Here is a 19,689-nt window from a genome sequence, read left to right as displayed (position 1 = left end):
AGATGGAAGAACAGAAGACATATATGGCATCACAACTGGAATCCCAAGAGACACGAATAACATCGAAGATTGAAGCACAAGAAACGCGAATGTCAGAAATGTCGACACAGATTACATCCAAGATGGAAATGCAATTGGAAGAACAGAAGACATATATGGCATCCCAACTGGAATCGCAGGAGACACGCATAACATCAAAGATGGAAGAACAAGAGGAGCGCTTATCATTGCAGGTGGCACAAATGTCTTCACAGTTAGAAGCACAGGAAGCAAGGGTAACATCAAAGCTGGAAGCGCAGGATGCAAAAATCGCTCAATTTCAGGCAGAAGTCGATGATTTGAAGGGTCGTATGGAGCAGTTACAATTAAATCGTCCTGCAGTTTCAGCGAGTAATTCAAAGGTAAAAACACCATCCTTTGACGGTTCTGTTCCTTTCCAGGTCTTTAAGCTACAGTTTGAGAAGACCGCAGCAGTGAACAACTGGAATGTGGAAGATAAAGTTGCCGCACTCTTCGTAGCATTGAAAGGACCAGCTGCCGAAATCTTACAGACTATTCCAGAATACGAACGGAACAGTTATGACGCATTGATGGCTGCTGTAGAACGGCGATACGGAAGCGAACACAGGAAACAGATATTTCAAATAGAATTGCAAAACCGCTACCAAAAAGCTAACGAGACCTTGCAGGAGTTTGCTTCTGACATTGAAAGATTGGCTCATCTTGCAAATGCGGATGCACCCGTGGAATACACGGAAAGAGTGAAGATTCAGAGCTTTGTAAATGGCATACGAGACGTCGAAACAAAGCGAGCTACATACGCAAACCCAAAGCCAACATTCGCAGAAACGGTGTCACAAGCTCTGATTCAAGAAACAGCGTCGCTTCTGTGTAAGCCAGTTTTCAAAGCACGCCGTGTGGAAGTAGAAAGGCCAGAGTGGGTAGACGCAATATTGGAGGCGCTGAAAGGATCGCAAAAGCGGAGTGAAAAAGTTATTAAATGCTTCAAATGCGGGAAGTCCGGTCACATTGCACGTCATTGCGATCTTGGCCTTAATAGTTCCAACAATTTGGGTGGGCGTAAACGCAAAGCTGGAGGAGATGAGCAAGAGCGAGTAAGAGGTAGAGAGTTAGATCCAGCTATTGAATGCCCTGTGATATCTGTGTCGCAAATTGGTAGAAAATCGAGCAGTCTTACCGTCAGAGGGAATGTGGATGGCAACGAACGAATACTGACTGTAGATACGGGCGCATCTCATTCCTTGATCCGATCTGACTTGGTCAACAGGAGAGTAAAACCGTTACCTGGAGCAAAGTTGCGTACGGTCACTGGCGAGTATAACCAAGTTCAGGGAGAAGTGATATGTGAAGTATTGATTGGGAAGGTCATGGTCCTACACAAATTTGTTGTGGCGGAGATTGTTGATGAAGTTATATTGGGAGTAGATTTCTTGGTTGACCATGACATCAAGATCGATATGCAGAGAAGGGTGATGCGTTATGAGAACCAAGATGTGCCACTTAACTTTAGTTTGGAAAAAGGGTTCAGCAGTAATTGGGTACTGGTGGAGAAGACTCGACAAAGGCCACGGAAGTCGAAGGCAAAGGTTGATAGATCGAATGGGCCAAATAAATCAAAATCAAAAGTACCTGCGAGAGAAACACTGGCATTGACAAAACCTAAAAGACGCAGGAAAATGAAGCAACGAATTTTCGAGAAGGAATGCGAGGGTAGTTTCAATCCAGAGCGCACTACTGTGGGGAAACGTGGGAACGATACTGATTATGCAAAGCAAATCCGTCCAGCGCAAGCTCTACGAAGTAGTTCATCGGCCAAACAACAGAGTGTAAAGGAACGAACCAGGGTATTGAGTGGTACGATGAAACGCAGGTACCATGAGAACAATAATTCGAAAAGTTTCTTGGCGGGAGATTTGGTACTGTTATACAACCCTCACCGGCGGAAAGTTGTTCCATCCAAATTTCGGTGCAGTTGGGAAGGCCCGTACAAGATTGTGAAGAAGTTCAGTGATACCATCTACCGCATACAAAGCATTGAGATACCACGGAGTAGAAGAGTGGTACATTTGGCGATGCTAGCAGCGTTTAGATCGAGAGATTTGTCTGATCGGGACGATCAGACTTAGGTGGAGGGCAGTGTTACGAATATTAGCAAAACTAAGGAGTGCTGCCAGCTCTAAGCCGATCTAAGCAGTGACGTGAATGCACATCAATAATTCAATCATTATGTATCTACTTAAACGAATAAATAATTGCGTCTACACATATGTACACATTCCAATGAGCAACATTTACATACAAGGCAGCAAGAGATGAGATGTCACACACCGATGAATTTACTTATACGCTTATGTGTGTGCGGGAGACTGTAAACTACAAACACATGCATATACCTTATCTGAGTTGTCACAAGAGTGAGCAATAATTTATGCACGTAGTTGTGGCTGGCGATTTTGTAGCCGAAACAACTAGTAACTTCTGGAAATCGAAGAGCCTAGAAGTATGCAGCGTAAACTATAAAAGCGGCGCCAGCGAGTAAGAAGTAATTCAGTTTGATTTGAATTGTCAAGCAGTTACGAGTAAGACGATATCTAGCGAGCAATAGCACTATTATTTTGAAAGTCAGTTTCCTTTAAGATATCAGTTTGGTTATTAAGCTATTCGTTGCACAGTTTGAGTGTTATTGTGAAGTACTTAATAAAGGCCATTTTTCCATCATTCAATATTGGAGTTATTTATTCAACAGTTTAGTGATTCGAACTTAGCAGAGGATTGCAAATAAGAGGATTTGCAAGTAAATTCGTTACAATATGTTAAGTTTGGTTATTATATTTAAAAATAAATATTGAAAATTCAATTTTTTTGGTTAATATTTTATTCATATGGCTGCTCCAGGTAAAGTAAATCTGCAGGTAAAATTCATGTTATATGGCGGTTATATAAATGGTAAAACCGCAGTAAAATTGATTGTCAAATGACTCGAAAATGTAGAGTGAAATGACGGAGAATATGACCGCCATTTGACGAGCATTGTGACGTGTGTGTGAGCAGCACAGTACTATGCCCACATCCTATAAGTGGGAGCGGAATGCACAATCACATATATAGGTACGAAATGGGAAAAAAATGTAAAAAGTCTACTCTCGCTAGTGCAAACGTGACTAAAATTTAACAAGGGCCGTGACCGCACAATGACGGTCAAATGACTAGTCAAATGACGTGGAGCGTTTTTGCAGGGAAACAATGACTAATAAGGCTGTCCACATGCAGACAAATATCCACTTTCCATATACAACTTACTTTGTACACAAAAACGTTTGGAACGCAAATAAGGCTTATTTGATTTCATATTTGGCCAAGAGGATATGATTATGACATCAGGCTTTAATTTTATAAGGAATATTATTTGTATGGCGTATTTCTTATAACACTCCTTATTTTTCTGTTCATCGTTTATTTAAGGTTTATTTAAGAGATGAATAAATAAATAAAATAAGGCTTACATAAGGCATTATTATAAGACATTGTGTAGAATATTACATACAAATAAGGTCTCATAGTGAAGTACCTACTATATGCTGTACTATGACCTATTATGTAAGGCTTATAAGAAAAATGTAATACGAAAACTAGCGATTGACGATATACTGTCACAAGACCCAAAATGTATCTACATATGTGAATGAAGCGTGTGTTCGCTTCCCAAGGCCGCCGGTTTTATGTACCGGAGCGACTCGGGATTTTCCCCGACCAAGGACTGCCATTAATTTGTTGCGTCCCTCCCACAAATTGTCATCCTCCCAGCAGCTCCTTGCAGCGGGACTGCTCCATATTCTCTTGCTCCGGGAAGGTATCGAACCCATTCCGGGTCCATCTCCTGACCCCGGTCCAGAGAAATGGATGCCGGAAAAGAATCTTTTTAGGACGGTCATACTCTTGTCAGTGTGTCTCGTGTAAGGGATGGTTGCATCGGACAGGTTGTTCTGGGCTAGACCCCAAAACCAGACGTCCACGTAACTTTTATAAATCTTTTGTGGCTCCTTGATGTTCACGTTCTAGGACGTCCCGTAGTCTGCGCCCCAGCGCCCCCCGCTACCTTCCAGCAGCCCCGCTCCAGCAAGCCACAACAAGTACCCGCTGTTGCACGCGCCCCACGGCGCCACCAACTCACACGGCTGCTCCCACTCATACCTACAATCTCCGTAGTAGAGTCGGGAGCAATGTCGAGCATCAGCCCCTGCCCCCGTCTTCTTCCTCCCTCTTTTCCGGCAGCAATTCTGTAGGTCAGGCAAACATACTCTTGGTCCCTACCTCCCTTTGCACCGTTTGCCAGCACAGAATATATACGTTTGCGACATCCGCCCAATGCAGCTCCTGCCATGGACGGTGCCACTTTCCTTGATGTTCTGGTCTCCGCGACGGCAACCCCCCGACGGGTTTCATTGCGCCATGTTGCCAGGCCTCATACCCAAAAACACCGGGTACCCCAATGCCTACCCAAGGACGTCTAGTCCCAGGGCCTCAACAGCAATCGAGTTCTGGGCTTCCACAACCCAGGCGTATAGTCACCCGTCACTTACTCCCAGAGTGACGATGTCTCCCACTACGCACTTCAGAATTCTGCAGTTAAACTGTAATGGACTAACTGGGAAGATCACGGAGATAGTCGACTTCATGAAGCGGCACAACATCCGCATTGCTGCGATTCAAGAGACTAAACTCACAGCAAGATCTGCATTGCAGACCTGTTCTGCGTATAATGTCCACAGAAAAGATCGAGAGAGCGGAAATGGAGGCGGCCTCGCGTTTATCATACAGCACACTGTGCAATATCATATATTTGATCCCGAGATCGACCGCAGGGGCAGTGTCTTAGAACGTCAAGGATTATCTGTCCGGTCAGGCGATGCAAATCTAGAAATCATCAACATCTACATCCCTCCTGTCACCTGTTGCCCCAGTGGATACCGCCCTGATATCAGCGGCGTACTCACTGGAAACAATCGCATTATCTTAGGCGATTTCAATTCCCATCACGATCTATGGCATTCAAACTTGCAGGTGGACATTAGGGGTGAGATTCTAGCGGATCAAATAGAAGAAACGACGTTCTGCACTATAAACGGAGACGCCCCACACGTATGGTAGGAAGCGGTCACAGTTCGCCGGATATTTCAATCGTGAGCGCAGAACTCGTAAACTGCGTCTACTGGCAGCCGATGGTTAAATTGGCATCCGACCACCTGCCTATACAATTGTACAATTATTGCAGAACACTACCAATTTAGTGCTGGACAGGCGGACTTCCATAGCATCGATAGAAGTGCAGCGAAACTATACTGCTGTGTAGCGCCAAGACTTCCAAGCTCTTGTGCGCATACAAAAAAGATTGCCGAAGCACATACTGAAACGCATCACTCGATTAACTCAGTGCATCGCCGTGCAGATGTTGCCTTCGCGCTTTACTAACATGCGTAAAATGCCTACATACTACATAATCGCAACGCTTTGTTCGCATGATCTGGAAGTCTCCCATCCATAGTACTCCAAGGTAGGACATAGATGTAACTATTCTAGATTGCATAGTCCAGAAGACAATTATAAACATGTAAAATAGATTTAAGTTAGGCTTAGGAAAGCCGTAATAAATAAATACATTACATTATACATTATACATTACTTATTTCGCTCGAGCGTCCCGCCGACTTCATCGTAGCGGAAAAACGCACTTTCATTAACTTTAAAAAAGGAAAGTGGGACGAATACAAATCCTTTACAGACAGCCGCTTTGCTGCCCTCCCTATCCCAACTGATGCCCGCCAAGGGGAGCGTGCTTTCCGCAAGGTCATTGAAACCGCCTCGGCTCGTTTCATCCCCGCCGGTAGAATTCCCGAAATTTGGCCCCACTTTCCGGCGGAGGCCGCAAGTTTAGCGAGGGAACGTGACCTTATAAGACAGCTCGATCCCGGCGACCCACAAATAAGGGATATAAACCAACGCATCAGATTGCTTGTGGATGAACACAAGCGGGCGAAGTGGGAGGAGCACCTAAGCGGTTGTAACCTCTCTGCCGGTGTAGGTAAACTTTGGTCCACTGTAAAGTCCCTATCGAATCCGTCTAGGCACAATGACAAAGTTTCCATCGCCTTTGGCGACAAAGTGCTGTCGGATGCGAAAAAATGCGCGAGCGCTTTCTGCCGACAATACATAATGCATTCTACGGTCGACAAAAATAGACGGAGGGCCAACAGACACGCACGTAAATATAAGTTCAGCGCGTCACCAATTACCATCACCGCCAAAGAGGTTGAGGATGCCATCGGTCATGCTAAACCATCCAAATCAGTGGGTCCAGACGGCATAGTCATGCCGATGTTTAAAAGCCTAGGGAAAGAAGGTTTCAAATATTTAGCACATGTCTTCAACCTGTCTCTTTCCACCTTTGTCATACCCGAAAAATGGAAAATGGCCAAGGTGGTACCGCTACTAAAGCCTGGGAAACCAGTTAACATAGGAGAGTCATATCGCCCGATATCTCTCCTATCGGCAGTAGCCAAGACGCTTGAAGCCATTTTGCTCCCCCACTTCAAAGCAAATTTGCAGCTAGCCTGTCATCAGCATGGCTTTAGAAAACTCCACAGCACCACCACCGCGCTGAATGCCATTAGCACCCAGATAAATTGTGGTTTAAATCAGAAGCCCCACCATAGAACAGTACTCGTAGCGCTAGACCTATCGAAAGCTTTTGATACGGTCAACCATGGCACGTTACTGCAAGACTTGGAAGAGTCTACCCTTCCCCCATGTCTTAAAAGGTGGACCGCAAATTATATGGGTGCCCAAAGATCGATGAGCTTTGCAACAAAATAAATGGCTACCTCCCTGATCTCTCCAGTTTTTTCGCCTCGTAAAACCTGGCATTATCACTAAATCATCCGCGACCCTATTTACAACCTGGACGTCCCAAATGTCGACAATTTTGAACATCCACGTCGATGGCACTACGCTACCGACTGTCCTACACCCTAAGATCTTGGGTGTGGCGTTTGATAACGATCTACATTTTGGTGAGCACGCAGCCGCAATTGTTCCGAAAATCCAGAGCCTTAATAAAATCCTCAAATCCCTTGCTGGCAGTACTTGGGGGAAAGACAAAGAAACGCTCATTACTACATACAAAGCAGTTTGCCAGCCGTTTGAGTGCTACGCGTCCCCTATATGGTCGCCAAGCCTAAACACTACCCACTAGAAGAAGCTACAGGCCTGCCAAAAAAGCGCTCAGAACCGCCACGGGCTGTCTTCTTATGTCCCCAGAACACCATCTACATAATGAGGCGAGAATACTCCCCATCAGGGAGAGAAATGAGATGCTAACCAAACAGTTCCTGTTGAATACCCAGAAACCTGGGCATCCGAACAGACATCTGATTGATGAGCCAGCACCGCCTAGGGACTTAAGGAGTCATCTCCAGTATTTTGAGGAAATACGGCACCTGAGAACTCAGCCGTATGAAGCAAAAAAACACAAGCAGGTCCTTGGTGAACTCCACAAACAGGCGTCGGACCTTTATGCCGGGAATTACCCGGTGAATCCAGTACTCGGGGAACAGTACCCAAAACTTGCGGAAGAGGAACGCATACTCCCCAGGGAAACGCGAGTCACTCCAGCTCAACTTCGTTCTGGATACTGTAACAGGTTAAACTCTTACATACCCAGAATCAACCCCGACATACAAAATGTATGCCCCGCTTGCAATGTGTCCCCACATGACACCAACCATCTCTTTAATTGTACTGTGGAACCACCGCCTCTTACACCCCTTTCTTTGGGGCTAAGATACTTGGCTTGGATATCATAAGTGGTTTCAGGCTCTGGATCAGGGACTGATTTCAGTCTTAGACCGGCCATAGTGACGAATGTCACGCGTGATTAGTTTTCACGTCCTGCACGAGGTGCCCCTGCTTCTACTGATAATGGCGGATCTAGAGAGGACAACTCGATAAAACCCGCACCCCCTGAGTCATTGTGCCGAGCTCAGGGGAGGGAGTACTCTCGGTCTGCCTTGAAAAAGGCGGAGTGGATATAGTCCTTGTCCAGGAGCCGTGGCTGAGTAGTAACGGCAGTAAGATTTCTGGATTAAGGACTGGAAAATTCAACACCTTGGTGCATGGGGAGGCAAGTATGCCTAGATCCTGTGTGCTTGTTAAAAAAGAAATTAAAGCTTTTATTCTCTCTAATTTCAGCAATGCTGACGTAACCACGGTCTGCCTCGAGCGAGGAAGTAATGAAATGTGGGTGGTCTCAGCGTACATGCCCCACGGGGACGTAGAGGGACCACCACCTGCGATACTGGGTGAAATCACCGCTGAAGCAAGGCGGAGAGGTGTTGGCGTGATCATCGGTGCCGATGCTAATGCCCATCATAGCATTTGGGGAAGCTCGGATACCAACACTAGAGGTGAGTCTTTATTTACTTTTATTGTAGATGAGGGACTTTGTATATTTAATAGGGGGAATGACCCGAATTTTATTACTGCGGTAAGGGAGGAGGTCCTGGACCTCACCCTGGTTAGTAGAGAACTGGAAGGTCGGATATCTGGATGGACGGTTCTCAACGAGCACTCCTTCTCTGATCACCGATATATTCTGTTCTCAGTGAACGAAGAACATCCCGGTAAAATATCTTTTAGGAACCCTAAAAGTACTAACTGGGACTTGTATTGTAGGAAGCTGGGAGAGCTACTGCCTGCGGTGCCTATCATTATTTCGGGCCTGTCCGAATCTGAGATAGACGTTCTGGTGGAAAACTTCACCTCAGCAAGCAATAGCGCCTTTCAGCTGTCCTGCCCATTGAAAACTTACAGGGGGAAGGGCAAGCCGCCCTGGTGGTCGGATTCTCTTGACGACCTAAGAGCGTCCAGTCGGCGGCTCTTCAACAGAGCCAGGAGGAGTAAATTACCCTTGGACTGGGAGCTCTATAAGGTGAGTCTGGGGATTTATAAATATGAAATAAGGATAGCCAAGCGAGATGCATGGCGAAGCTTCTGCGAAAACGTAGAAGGCTGCAATGAATCCGCGAGATTTAGGAAAATACTCTCTAGGAACCCCGCTCCTCTGGGGTATCTGAGAGATGATGGTGGGGACTGGTCGATGAGTAGCGAGGAGTCCCTAAGGCGTTTACTGGACAATCATTTTCCCGATGTCCCAGTTGCGTAGGGATCTTCGCCTGCATGGTCGGCGGTCGTTGGCCATGCAGAAGTGCCTGCCATTCCAATACGGGAAAGTCAAATAACCTGGGCTATAGGGTCGTTCAAGCCCTATAAGTCTCCGGGCCCGGATGGAATCATGCCTGCGCAGCTTCAAAGATCTTTGGGGATTTCCTGCCGCTGGTTGGCCATCATATATACTAACTGCCTCAGGCTTAACTATATCCCGAAGTCTTGGCACACGGTTAGGGTTATTTTCATTCCGAAGGCCGGCAGAAGCTCTCATGTATCACCTAAGGATTTCAGGCCAATCAGTCTCTCGTCGCTTCTTCTTAAGACGTTTGAGCGATTGATTGACCTGTACCTACGGGAAAGGATACCTCGGGGGTTACTGTCGGCTTCACAGCAAGCGTACTGCAAGGGCAGATCGATGGAAACGGCTCTCCATTCGATTGTAAAGTAAATAGAGGGGTCCCTAGAACACAAAGAGTATGCTCTGGGTGCCTTTCTAGACATCGAGGGAGCTTTTAACAGTGTCTTACCGGGGGCAATCGAAAGAGCTCTGGTGGGTTTAGGAGTCGAGGCGGCTCTGGTTGAATTTATTAGCAAACTTCTATGCGGCAGAATTGTTGCAGCGGAGTGGGGAGGGGCCATAATTAAGAGGAAGGTGTGCAGGGGCACGCCACAGGGGGGTCTCCTATCTCCTCTCCTCTGGGTTGTGGTAGTCAACGAGCTTCTTGTGGAGCTGGAAGCCAATGGTTGTCGGGTAGTTGTCTATGCAGATGACCTCGCTATCCTAGTCAGAGGCAAATTTCTGGGCACCCTGCGCGATGTTCTGCAGAGCTACCTGGATACTGTGGCTAGGTGGGCTGAATCATGTGGATTGGCGGTCAACCCGGGAAAAACGGAATTGGTCCATTTCACAAGGAGATATAAGATGCCCGATTTCAGAACTCCCTCGATTGGAGGGGTACCGTTGGTACTTTCTAATAGGGTTAAATATTTGGGGATTGTTTTGGACAAGAAACTGTCCTGGAGACCCAATGTGGAAGATCGGGCCAGGAAGGCCGCCATTGCTTTGTACTGCTGCAGAGGAGCTATCGGGAAGAGATGGGGACTCTCGCCAAGAATAGTACACTGGCTTTATGAGATGGTGGTCAAACCGATTCTGGTATATGGGGTGCTGGTCTGGTGGAAAGCACTGGACACGGCGAATACCTCCAAAATGTTAGTGTCAGTGCACGGACGGCGCTGATCGGTATCAGTGGCACTCTCAGAACAACACCTACCTTGGCACTGAACGTCATGCTGAACATATACCCAGTAGATATTGCGGGAAAGGCGGCCGCGGCAAGGTCGTTGGGCAGGCTTCGTGATATGGGATATAGACTTTCTGACCGCGGACACTCTAGCCTTCTTACCAGTTTCGCCTTCATCCCGGACAGAACGGACTACTGTATGCCGATAACTGCTCCCTATACAACCTTCACCCCAGTTATTCCAGAGAGAGAGGATTGGGGAAGAGGAATTATCTGGGGCATGGGACCGGTTAACTTGTTCACGGATGGGTCAAAGCTGGATGGAAAGGTTGGTGGGGGGGTCTTTTGTCAAGAGCTAAATTTAAGCCGTAAGTTTAAGTTGGCTGATCACTGCAGTGTATTCAAAGCGGAAATTGCTGCGATTAAGGATGCGGTGGATGGAATGCTATCCAGTGCTACCACGGTTAGGGAATTTAACATCTACTCTGATAGCCAAGCGGCTATCAAGGCCTTGAGCTCAACTACAGTGCGATCGAGGGTGGTCTGGGAGTGCCTGACCTCGCTTGCGATTGCATCGAATTATTTTACAATTAAGATTATATGGGTCCCGGGCCATAGTGATATCCCGGGTAACTGTCAAGCGGATCGCTTAGCCCGCATCGGTGCAACTGAACGGGATGAAGATGGCTGTAGGGATTTCGGGATCCCGCTGGCCACCTGTGGATTGCTCCTCCATAGCTGGGCCTCGAATCAGCTCAGCAAACGTTGGGCGGATACCACGTCTTGCAGGGTAGCAAGATCTTTCTGGCCAAAAGTGGATGGCAGGAGGTCTGCTGAAATAATTGGGTTCACTAAGGCTCACCTATCAATGGTCATTGGGGTTTTAACAGGGCACTGTCCCATGGGTATCCATGCGGTACGTCTCAATATACTTGAAACTCCATCCTGCTGCAGCTGTATGGAGGATGATGAGGTGGAATCACCAAATCACTTTATGCTTGATTGTCCAGCTTTTGCCAGAACTAGGCGAAAGTACTTCGGTCACGACTCACTTGGATCTCCCGAGGATATATCCAAAGTTGAGATCGGTATCATTCGGAGCTTTATCGTTGCTACCCAACGATTCTCTAAGTAGCTAGATCTAAGTCACCGTTATTTTTTGGATATGTGGTATCACAACGGACCTTCGTGTTGTCCAAGTGAGCTATCCTTATCAGGGCAGCTACCACCTAACCTATCCTATCCTATCCTACACCCCTTTCTTTATGGTCCACCCCTGTCGAAACAGCAAGTTTCCTTGGACTCCCGTTAGAGCATATTGATGACAATTTGTGATCGGTCGCAGCTATTAGGTGGGGCGAAGCATTGCTACAACAACAACAACAAGCGTGAAGGTGGGCTCATTTAGCAGAAAGAGGTAGCTGGTAAAAAAATTTATATCGATAGGGGTCTTACAGCAACGATGTGACAGCAAATCAGAGCTTTTTGATTTATCTGATGGCAAAAAAACAAAAAAGGTTGGTTTATCAGAACTTTATTTTAAACAGCTTTGGCTTGCCCTGGAAACGCGTGGACAAAAATGAAATACTGCCAGACGTATGATTAAACCCGACAGACATTGTTCAGACCTTCTCTACCTATCCATCTGCCTAACCCTTTTTCGTCACTTATTTCCTCTCGTCCCTCCGTTTTACAGTTTACCCTAATCGGCTCACTCAATTTCTCTATCCCTTTTATTCTGCCAATTTGGTGAGCGGGTATATTTAGCTGTCCGATTGGACATTTGTCGGAACCGGACGGATCGACGGCCATACAACCGATTTTTCAGAAAAGAGGATTTTTGTCATATCTTCGTCAATTTATCAGATTGAAGCTTCAAACTTCACCATATGCTTTCGTATTTTGCACATATTATTGTCTGAAAAAATGGATGCGATCGGTCGTATATATAGCATATGTCCCCTGTAACCGATGGTTCAGATAAGAAACTTTTCGCAATTTCTACACCATTTTAACAGCTAGAAACTTTAAATTTCACCAAATGCTTCCCCTATATCCCCCACAATCGCTTGTTCAGATAAGAAGCTTTTCGTAATTACTGCCCCATTTTCACAGCTTGAGGCTTCAAATTTCACCGAATGCTTACGTATAGGGCATCCATTATTTTCTGAAAAAAATTCTAGATCGGTCGTATATATAGTATATATCCCATACAACCGATTGTTCAGATAAGAAACTTTTCGTAATTTCTGCCCCATTTTAACATCTAGAAGCTTCAAATTTCACCAAATGCTTACGTATATAGTATTTCTTGTTGTCTGAAAAAATCAGAGAGATAGGTCATATGCATGGTATGTATCCCATACAGCGAGATAAGAAACTTTTCGTAATTTCTGCCCCATTTTAACGGCTATAACCTTAAAATTTCACTCTATGCTTTCATATAGAGCAAATATTGTAGTCTGAAAAAATCGAAGAGATCGGTCGTATATATAGCAGGGTATATATGCTATATATAAGCAACCGATAAATGTTAATGTATATAGCATATATTGATGTCTGAAAAAGTGATAGAGATCTGTGGTATATATAGTATATACCCTTTTTAACGGCTAGAAGCTTAAAATTTCATCAAATACTTACGTTTACGTCACATATTATTGAGATAAGTGATTCATGGTCATAGCTATTTCATGCAGGCCACTCAAAACGTGAAATTTGGCATCTTCGCACGTACCTACCTATTTTATATTTTATATTTATCTCAAATTATTTGGATATTATGAATGGGATAAGATTATTGTTCAGCCCTATTCATGAAAGGTATGAAGTCTTCGGCCATGCCCGTCCTTACTTGTTTTTATTTATCTTAAGGATAAAGGGCGAATTAATGGTGACTTATAACCATAAAGCCATAACCAGATAAAACAGCTGATCGAACCAACCTTATGGAAATCAATGTAATCGATTAATGGTGCCATACCATAACGCTAACTCGATTACATTGATTTCCATAAGGTAGGACCCATTACTGATACTTGCATAGACTTGACTTTACTTGACTTGAGAACTGTCACTTACAGTTCTGTTAAATGAACATTGCATGTTACTGATTACTCAAAACTTAGCAATACTTAACTTAACTTAAGGGCGAATTAATGGTGACTTATAACCATAAAGCCATAACCAGATAAAACAGCTGATCACGCCTACCTTATGGAAATCAATATAGTCGAGTTAGCGTTATGGTATGGCACCATTAATCGATTACATTGATTTCCATAAGGTAGGTTCGATCAGCTGTTTTATCTGGTTATGGCTTTATGGTTATAAGTCACCATTAATTCGCCCTTTAGAAGTCTGTTGAATTTTGATTTTCTATGTAAGTGCTAAGTGACGTTTTCATTTTGAGATGCCATTTGTTTGTTTCCATTTCACTTTGACATTTTGTCATACAAATTGAAATTTATTGATATGATGCCAGATTGTATGCGCTAAGTGGAGTATAATCGTGGCTAAGTTGCCAAGTTTACGCCAAGTCAAGTCAAGTCTATGCTAAGTATCTGTAATGGGCCCTTAGTTCAAGTTAAGTGTTGCTAAGTTTTGAGTAATCAGTAACATGCAATGTTCATTTAACAGAACTGTAAGTGACAGTTCTCAAGTCAAGTCAAGTCTATGCAAAGTATCAGTAATGGGCCCTTTATTTGTAGCCTAAAAACGCCTTAAATAATGCCTTGTTATAAGGAGTATGATCCACTATATTTACCGTTTCTAAGGATTATATTATCAGGAGTGAAACCTATATTCGTTATTGCAAACAACAGTTTATGCCAGTGTTTGCGGGCTTAGCCGCCACACAAATCCAAAAACAATGACGTAAATGCGTGTGAAAATTGAGTGACTATTCATACAGTGCCTTAAAGGAAAATGTGGAGTATGATGTTTGAAATTAAAAAGAATATTTATATTTGATTTCACGCCGGTCCTTAGCTTTGTTGACTGTATTTAGTGATATAACTTAGTACGAGAGGGTTTAGTTTTAGCCAAATAAAAACTATACACCTTGTTTGAAATAAAAAGTGTTTATGAGAAATCAACAACTCAATGTGCCTTCGTTCGAATTCAAACTCTATGCCTAAAACAATATAGTTACAAAAAAAAATTTAAATAATATTCGAACAATTATTTTGAAAATGTAAAGAATAGCATATAGTGAAAGTTGAAAGAATTTATGAAAAGAAGAAAGCAAAATCATGGTTGCCACTTTGGTCCATTTGGACCAAAAATGGTCCCTTCCATCCTTATTTGGTCCGTTGTTACCCTTTTTTGTACCCTTTAAAGCAGTAGCCACGATTTTTGTACTCTTCCTTCTTTTTCACTGAGGCAAAAATTATAAATACTTCTCACAAAATTTACCGCGCATTCATTACCCTACATATACATTTCAATTTACTTCAATGGAATTCTTACCCCAAGAATTGCTTAGTCGGTTTCTCAACACCTTGTTAAATATTTGTTAAAATATCGAAGAAGTGTGGCAGCTCTCCAAATGGATGTATAAGGGACTGTCAAAACCAATTGTAAACAAAAACTATTTTGTTTAAAATGTGAATTTTGCAATGACCATGGCAATGACTTTTAAAATCTTGACATCATTCCGGTCTTGTCTTTTCGCGTGAGCGGCCGTACGGTGTCATCCTCGACTCAAGGTCAATTTTCGGGCTTTTGTGCGTTGAGTGGAAAATTAAAATAGGCCTCAAGGTTGGCTTTTGTGCTTCCCTCGGACGTTTAGGCGGAATTAGGAGATGCAATGTTTCCCTGACCTGGAGCCTGGAGTGCAGTTTTATGCACTCCTAATAGGAATCAGTGACATTTGAATACTGACGTGGTGCCATGAAAAACCCAACCTTGTTTTTATATACTAAAGGAAATCTGAATACAATGATACAAAGAAAATTCTCGAAATTAAACATAACGGGATAGTGAAAGAACATGGCGTCTAGCCGCATACGGAGAACAATACACATTTATATAGAACTGAATAAATGAAAATTGAAAGTCTGGCGTGGTGCCATTTAAAATACCATACGTTATATACAAAATGCGAAATGAGGTGAAAGAAAATTCTCGAAAGTGAATGAAACAAATGAATAACTCGTGTTACGGCGGCAAGACCACAGATAGGGCGCGCTCGCAATAATGGTGGGGAGAAAATAAAGGAGAAAACACAAACGAATTCGTTATAAAAAGGTAGACAATAATGTTTATTGAAGTGAAAGTAAATGCAATTGTAGAATTAATCCAATTAGTAACAATTCAAGATTTCCGATTGCGGATTGTATAATGAATTTTATAATTTTGATTGACAAAGGACTTACCTTCGGTGGCTTGGCTGCTGGCGGTTTCTTAAACGTTCGCAAAAGAAGTGAAAGATGTAAAAAAGACTTTAGTTCGCGGCCACCGCCGAATCCTAGGCTTAACTATTATCCGGCGGGGTAAACGGTTATCGGTATAAACCGATATGAATAAATGAAAAAGAAAAGTAAAGCGATACGAGGGTGCACCGCCATATTTAGGCCTGTGGCCTAAACATGCCGGCCCCTTGCGGCGAGCAACTTCGAAACGATCGTACCGCCCCCAACAACCAAGGCCCAAAGGGCTCGCGAGAACTAATCTCAACTTAAAATTAACGAATCTCAACTTAAATTTAGACCCTGCAGTAAATGCGTATGGAAGAAAAAATGGAATGACCAGGATACATAATTCAACCGACGCCAGACGCTTCTTAGTGGGGTTCTTGTGAATAAAGAGATGTTAGTCGAAATAGACGTGGGTTGATTTTAGTACACTTTACTTATTGAATGGACAGGTGCCTGATTATTGCTGGTGGGCTCCAGACACTACCAACCCGAATATGGTGGCTTGAGTCAGCAGCCCGCCTACGTTCGACGGTGGTGTGCCGCTAACTGTTAGGCTGACGTAGACATCGGCACCTAGTGTGAGCCGGACAGATCTAGACCGGTGGAAAGCTGGACCCGCCAGCTTCATAAATTGGAATGGCGTGGCTACCGATGGATCCAGAGTTGCTGTCGGACTAAGCCGTGAATATCGTGACGCCACTGTGACCTGGGTCGTCACTGCTCCCGTTGCCCCGTATTTCCCTCGCAGAACAAGCGTGCACTTCACGTGATAGGACGTTCCGGTATGCTCTAACCCAAGGTCCCTTGCGAGGTTTGCATCGATGATGGAATTCGGAGCGCACGGATCGATAAGGGCGCGTACTGCGTGAAGCTTCCCTCCTGCTGCTATCCCAACGACCGCCGTTGGAGCTATGGCTACAAATGCGCGTGTAATGGTCGTTGCTAGAGGCGTTTCCCGGAGGCGCCCCGTTCTGAAGCCGGCTGGCGTTGTTGGTTGGCGCGCGAGCGTGGTTACTTGGGCACGAGCGTTATACGGGGCCGCCCTACCAACTGACCATCCTGACGAGCGAGACGGACGCGGTTCCGCGTCGCCACGGCACCCCCTGGTAGAGCGGTGCGATGGGGGGGAAGAACGTGTCTCCCCGCCATCCCCGCGTTGTACGTTTGAAGGCCTTTCATGTCATAGGAGCGGTCGGAAACGTTGTGGTCCTGAACCGCCCGGTGGTGTCGTTGCTAGTATTGCAGTAGGATCTTCCCGTCGTTCGATCTCTTCCTCGGCGACGTCCCCTTCCCACCACAGGGTTTGTTCCGTGACGTGGATTGATAGGGCTCTGTCGGAACTCTCTTCGCCATCACTCTCGTGGGATGGTGGTGGAACGTCGTCGAGGTGTGTTGACGTGTGGTGCTGCTCGTTGCACCGATGACAGCGATCTTCGCTGGGACATGTCTTCCGTTGGTCGAATGGCGATAAGCAATTCGTGCAGTATCTCAAATCTATGATCGTCTTTAGTCGATCCATGTTCGTCAATCGGGCAGAGCCTTATGCTGTGCGACTTTTGACATAGCCGGCAGGGGGCGCTGAATGTGTTGCCGCGTGCCTCCGTCTTGGCGCGTTTATGGGACAATCCAGTCATTCTGGAATATCAAATCGTTAGTAGAACATTCGTAGATGCCCTTAGGTTGGGTGGCTTATGAGCCGGTACTAGGAGCTTAATTGGCTGAGATTGTGGTTGGCGTACTCGGGATAAAGGGTTGTGTGGAACGAATAATCTTATTAAGTTATTCTGTCGATGTAATGATATGTTTGTAGTGGTTGAAAGCACTGTTATATTTAATATAATTTTATTGAGATACGCCTAAAGGTATCTTTAGTTTTGGTAAATATTCTCATCATAATGAAATTCTGATATTGAAAGCAGTCACCAATGGTGAAAAAAATAAAAATTAACAAATTATTGAATATAGACTAAAGACAAACTATATTATTTGGTGTTTGCCTAATGCAGGCAATATGCGGTAATATATGCTATATTTGTGTAACATATGGTATCACGGGTTACCCGTGTATTTTCACGGCTCTTTGTAACTCAGAGCTGGTGAGTAGATTGTCGTTTAAGCGACGTCGTGCAAATAAATGTGCGACAGATGTAAAGTGGCCCTTATTCGCTGCCCTGGAACACTATTTGTGTTGATTTTGGCAATTTTGGGGTGAGAAGCACAAATTGTGGTGTGTTTGTTGATTTCAACACAACCCTGGCGGGGATAGCCTACACTATCGAGAGTGGTAATTTGTAGAGCTGTCAGCTGCTAACTCTTCCACTCATTGGAATGAGACAGCTGTGCGGTGCTGCCCATTGGCCAGCGTAATGATACATAATGGTTATGTCATGAAAGTATTTAGGGAAAACTCGCGTCTGAGTTCTGACGCGACATAAAATTTATAGTCTTTTCTAAAAATTTTAATTTCTCCCTTGCTTGTAGTATCTATGGCATACTACTTTATTCTTCCTTGGATTCCAAGCTAAAATGACTGACGAAACTTTATCGGAACATCAAAACACAAAAACAATCTCTATCATGAAAGCGAGACCACTCTTCACCCAAAAATAATGGTTTGACATGTTTTTGTTTATGTTCTTTTTATTTTTGCATTAACATTTTTAACAATAAAATCAATGCAAATAGCACGCGAAAATTATTTCGTTCTCGAGTGGTTCACCTTTTACCCAAGAAAGTTGATTTTGATTGCGTTGTTGTGCAACAAATTTTCAAACTACAAGCTTTTGTCAAAAGAGAAATAAAGAAGAAAAAACGGCCGGATGTCAAAAAACTATCGAAATACAACCTGGCGCGTTTGTTTTCAGTGAACCAGGCTGTATCTCCGGGGTTTTCGTTAGTTTTTTTTTTGTTCGGGTACTAACACTAGAGTTTGTTGTATCCCGCTGATCCGACTTGTGATCCCATGGGATCGCGCGCAATTTGTACAGCGTAAGAACCGAAAAGAGCAAATTTCATCTAGTGGCAACCTTGTTTCGTTCATTCAAATGTCATTCATTCATGAAATGAGTATACAGACATTTTTGAATGAATTTTCAAAAAATCGAATTTGTAAAAAACAATAGTTAATGTCTGAATTGTCTGTCGGGTAGACACACCGTGACACGATGCACTAGCCAATTCAATTGCAGCATGTGCCACGCAAGGCACAACACCTTGCTCCATCTTCATACAGCACAACCAAAGACAACTCCTCAAAGGTGGACTCAAAACGCCACCGGCAATACACCTTCAACCTCACAGCAGGCTAGGGTAAGGATGGAGTCTAAAAAAAGATAAGATAATGCTAATAACGCCTCTTCGTGTCATGCTAACACCACTAAAGGGTTGTTATTAGGAACAGCACGTGTTAATATACACTATAATGGAGTAAAATTTTTCCCCAGAGCGCTGATAGACTCTGGGTCCGAATGCTCTTTCATAACAGAAATACTAAAAAAGCGAATAAACCTTCCATCCAAACGTTTGCATGTGCAAGTGTCCAGAATCAATAATACACCATCTACACAGGTAAAGGAATCATGTGCGATTACGTTAGGTTCGCTTACAGACCCCTTAGTTAGCATCGATACAGTGGTCCTAGTCCTGCCTCAATTAACAGGGGACCTTCCGACTTGCCAAATTAGCGCAACGACTCAGCAAGCGTTCCCTGATCTGATTCTGGCAGATAAGAGGTTATTTATTAATGAACCAGTCGACCTCATACTTGGAGGTGACATTTATCC

Source organism: Eurosta solidaginis, chromosome 3 (assembly GCF_040869045.1).
Source record: "Eurosta solidaginis isolate ZX-2024a chromosome 3, ASM4086904v1, whole genome shotgun sequence".
Classification (NCBI taxonomy): domain Eukaryota; kingdom Metazoa; phylum Arthropoda; class Insecta; order Diptera; family Tephritidae; genus Eurosta; species Eurosta solidaginis.
The sequence above is the reverse complement of the archived record's forward strand: the minus strand, read 5'-3'. Positions refer to the sequence as shown.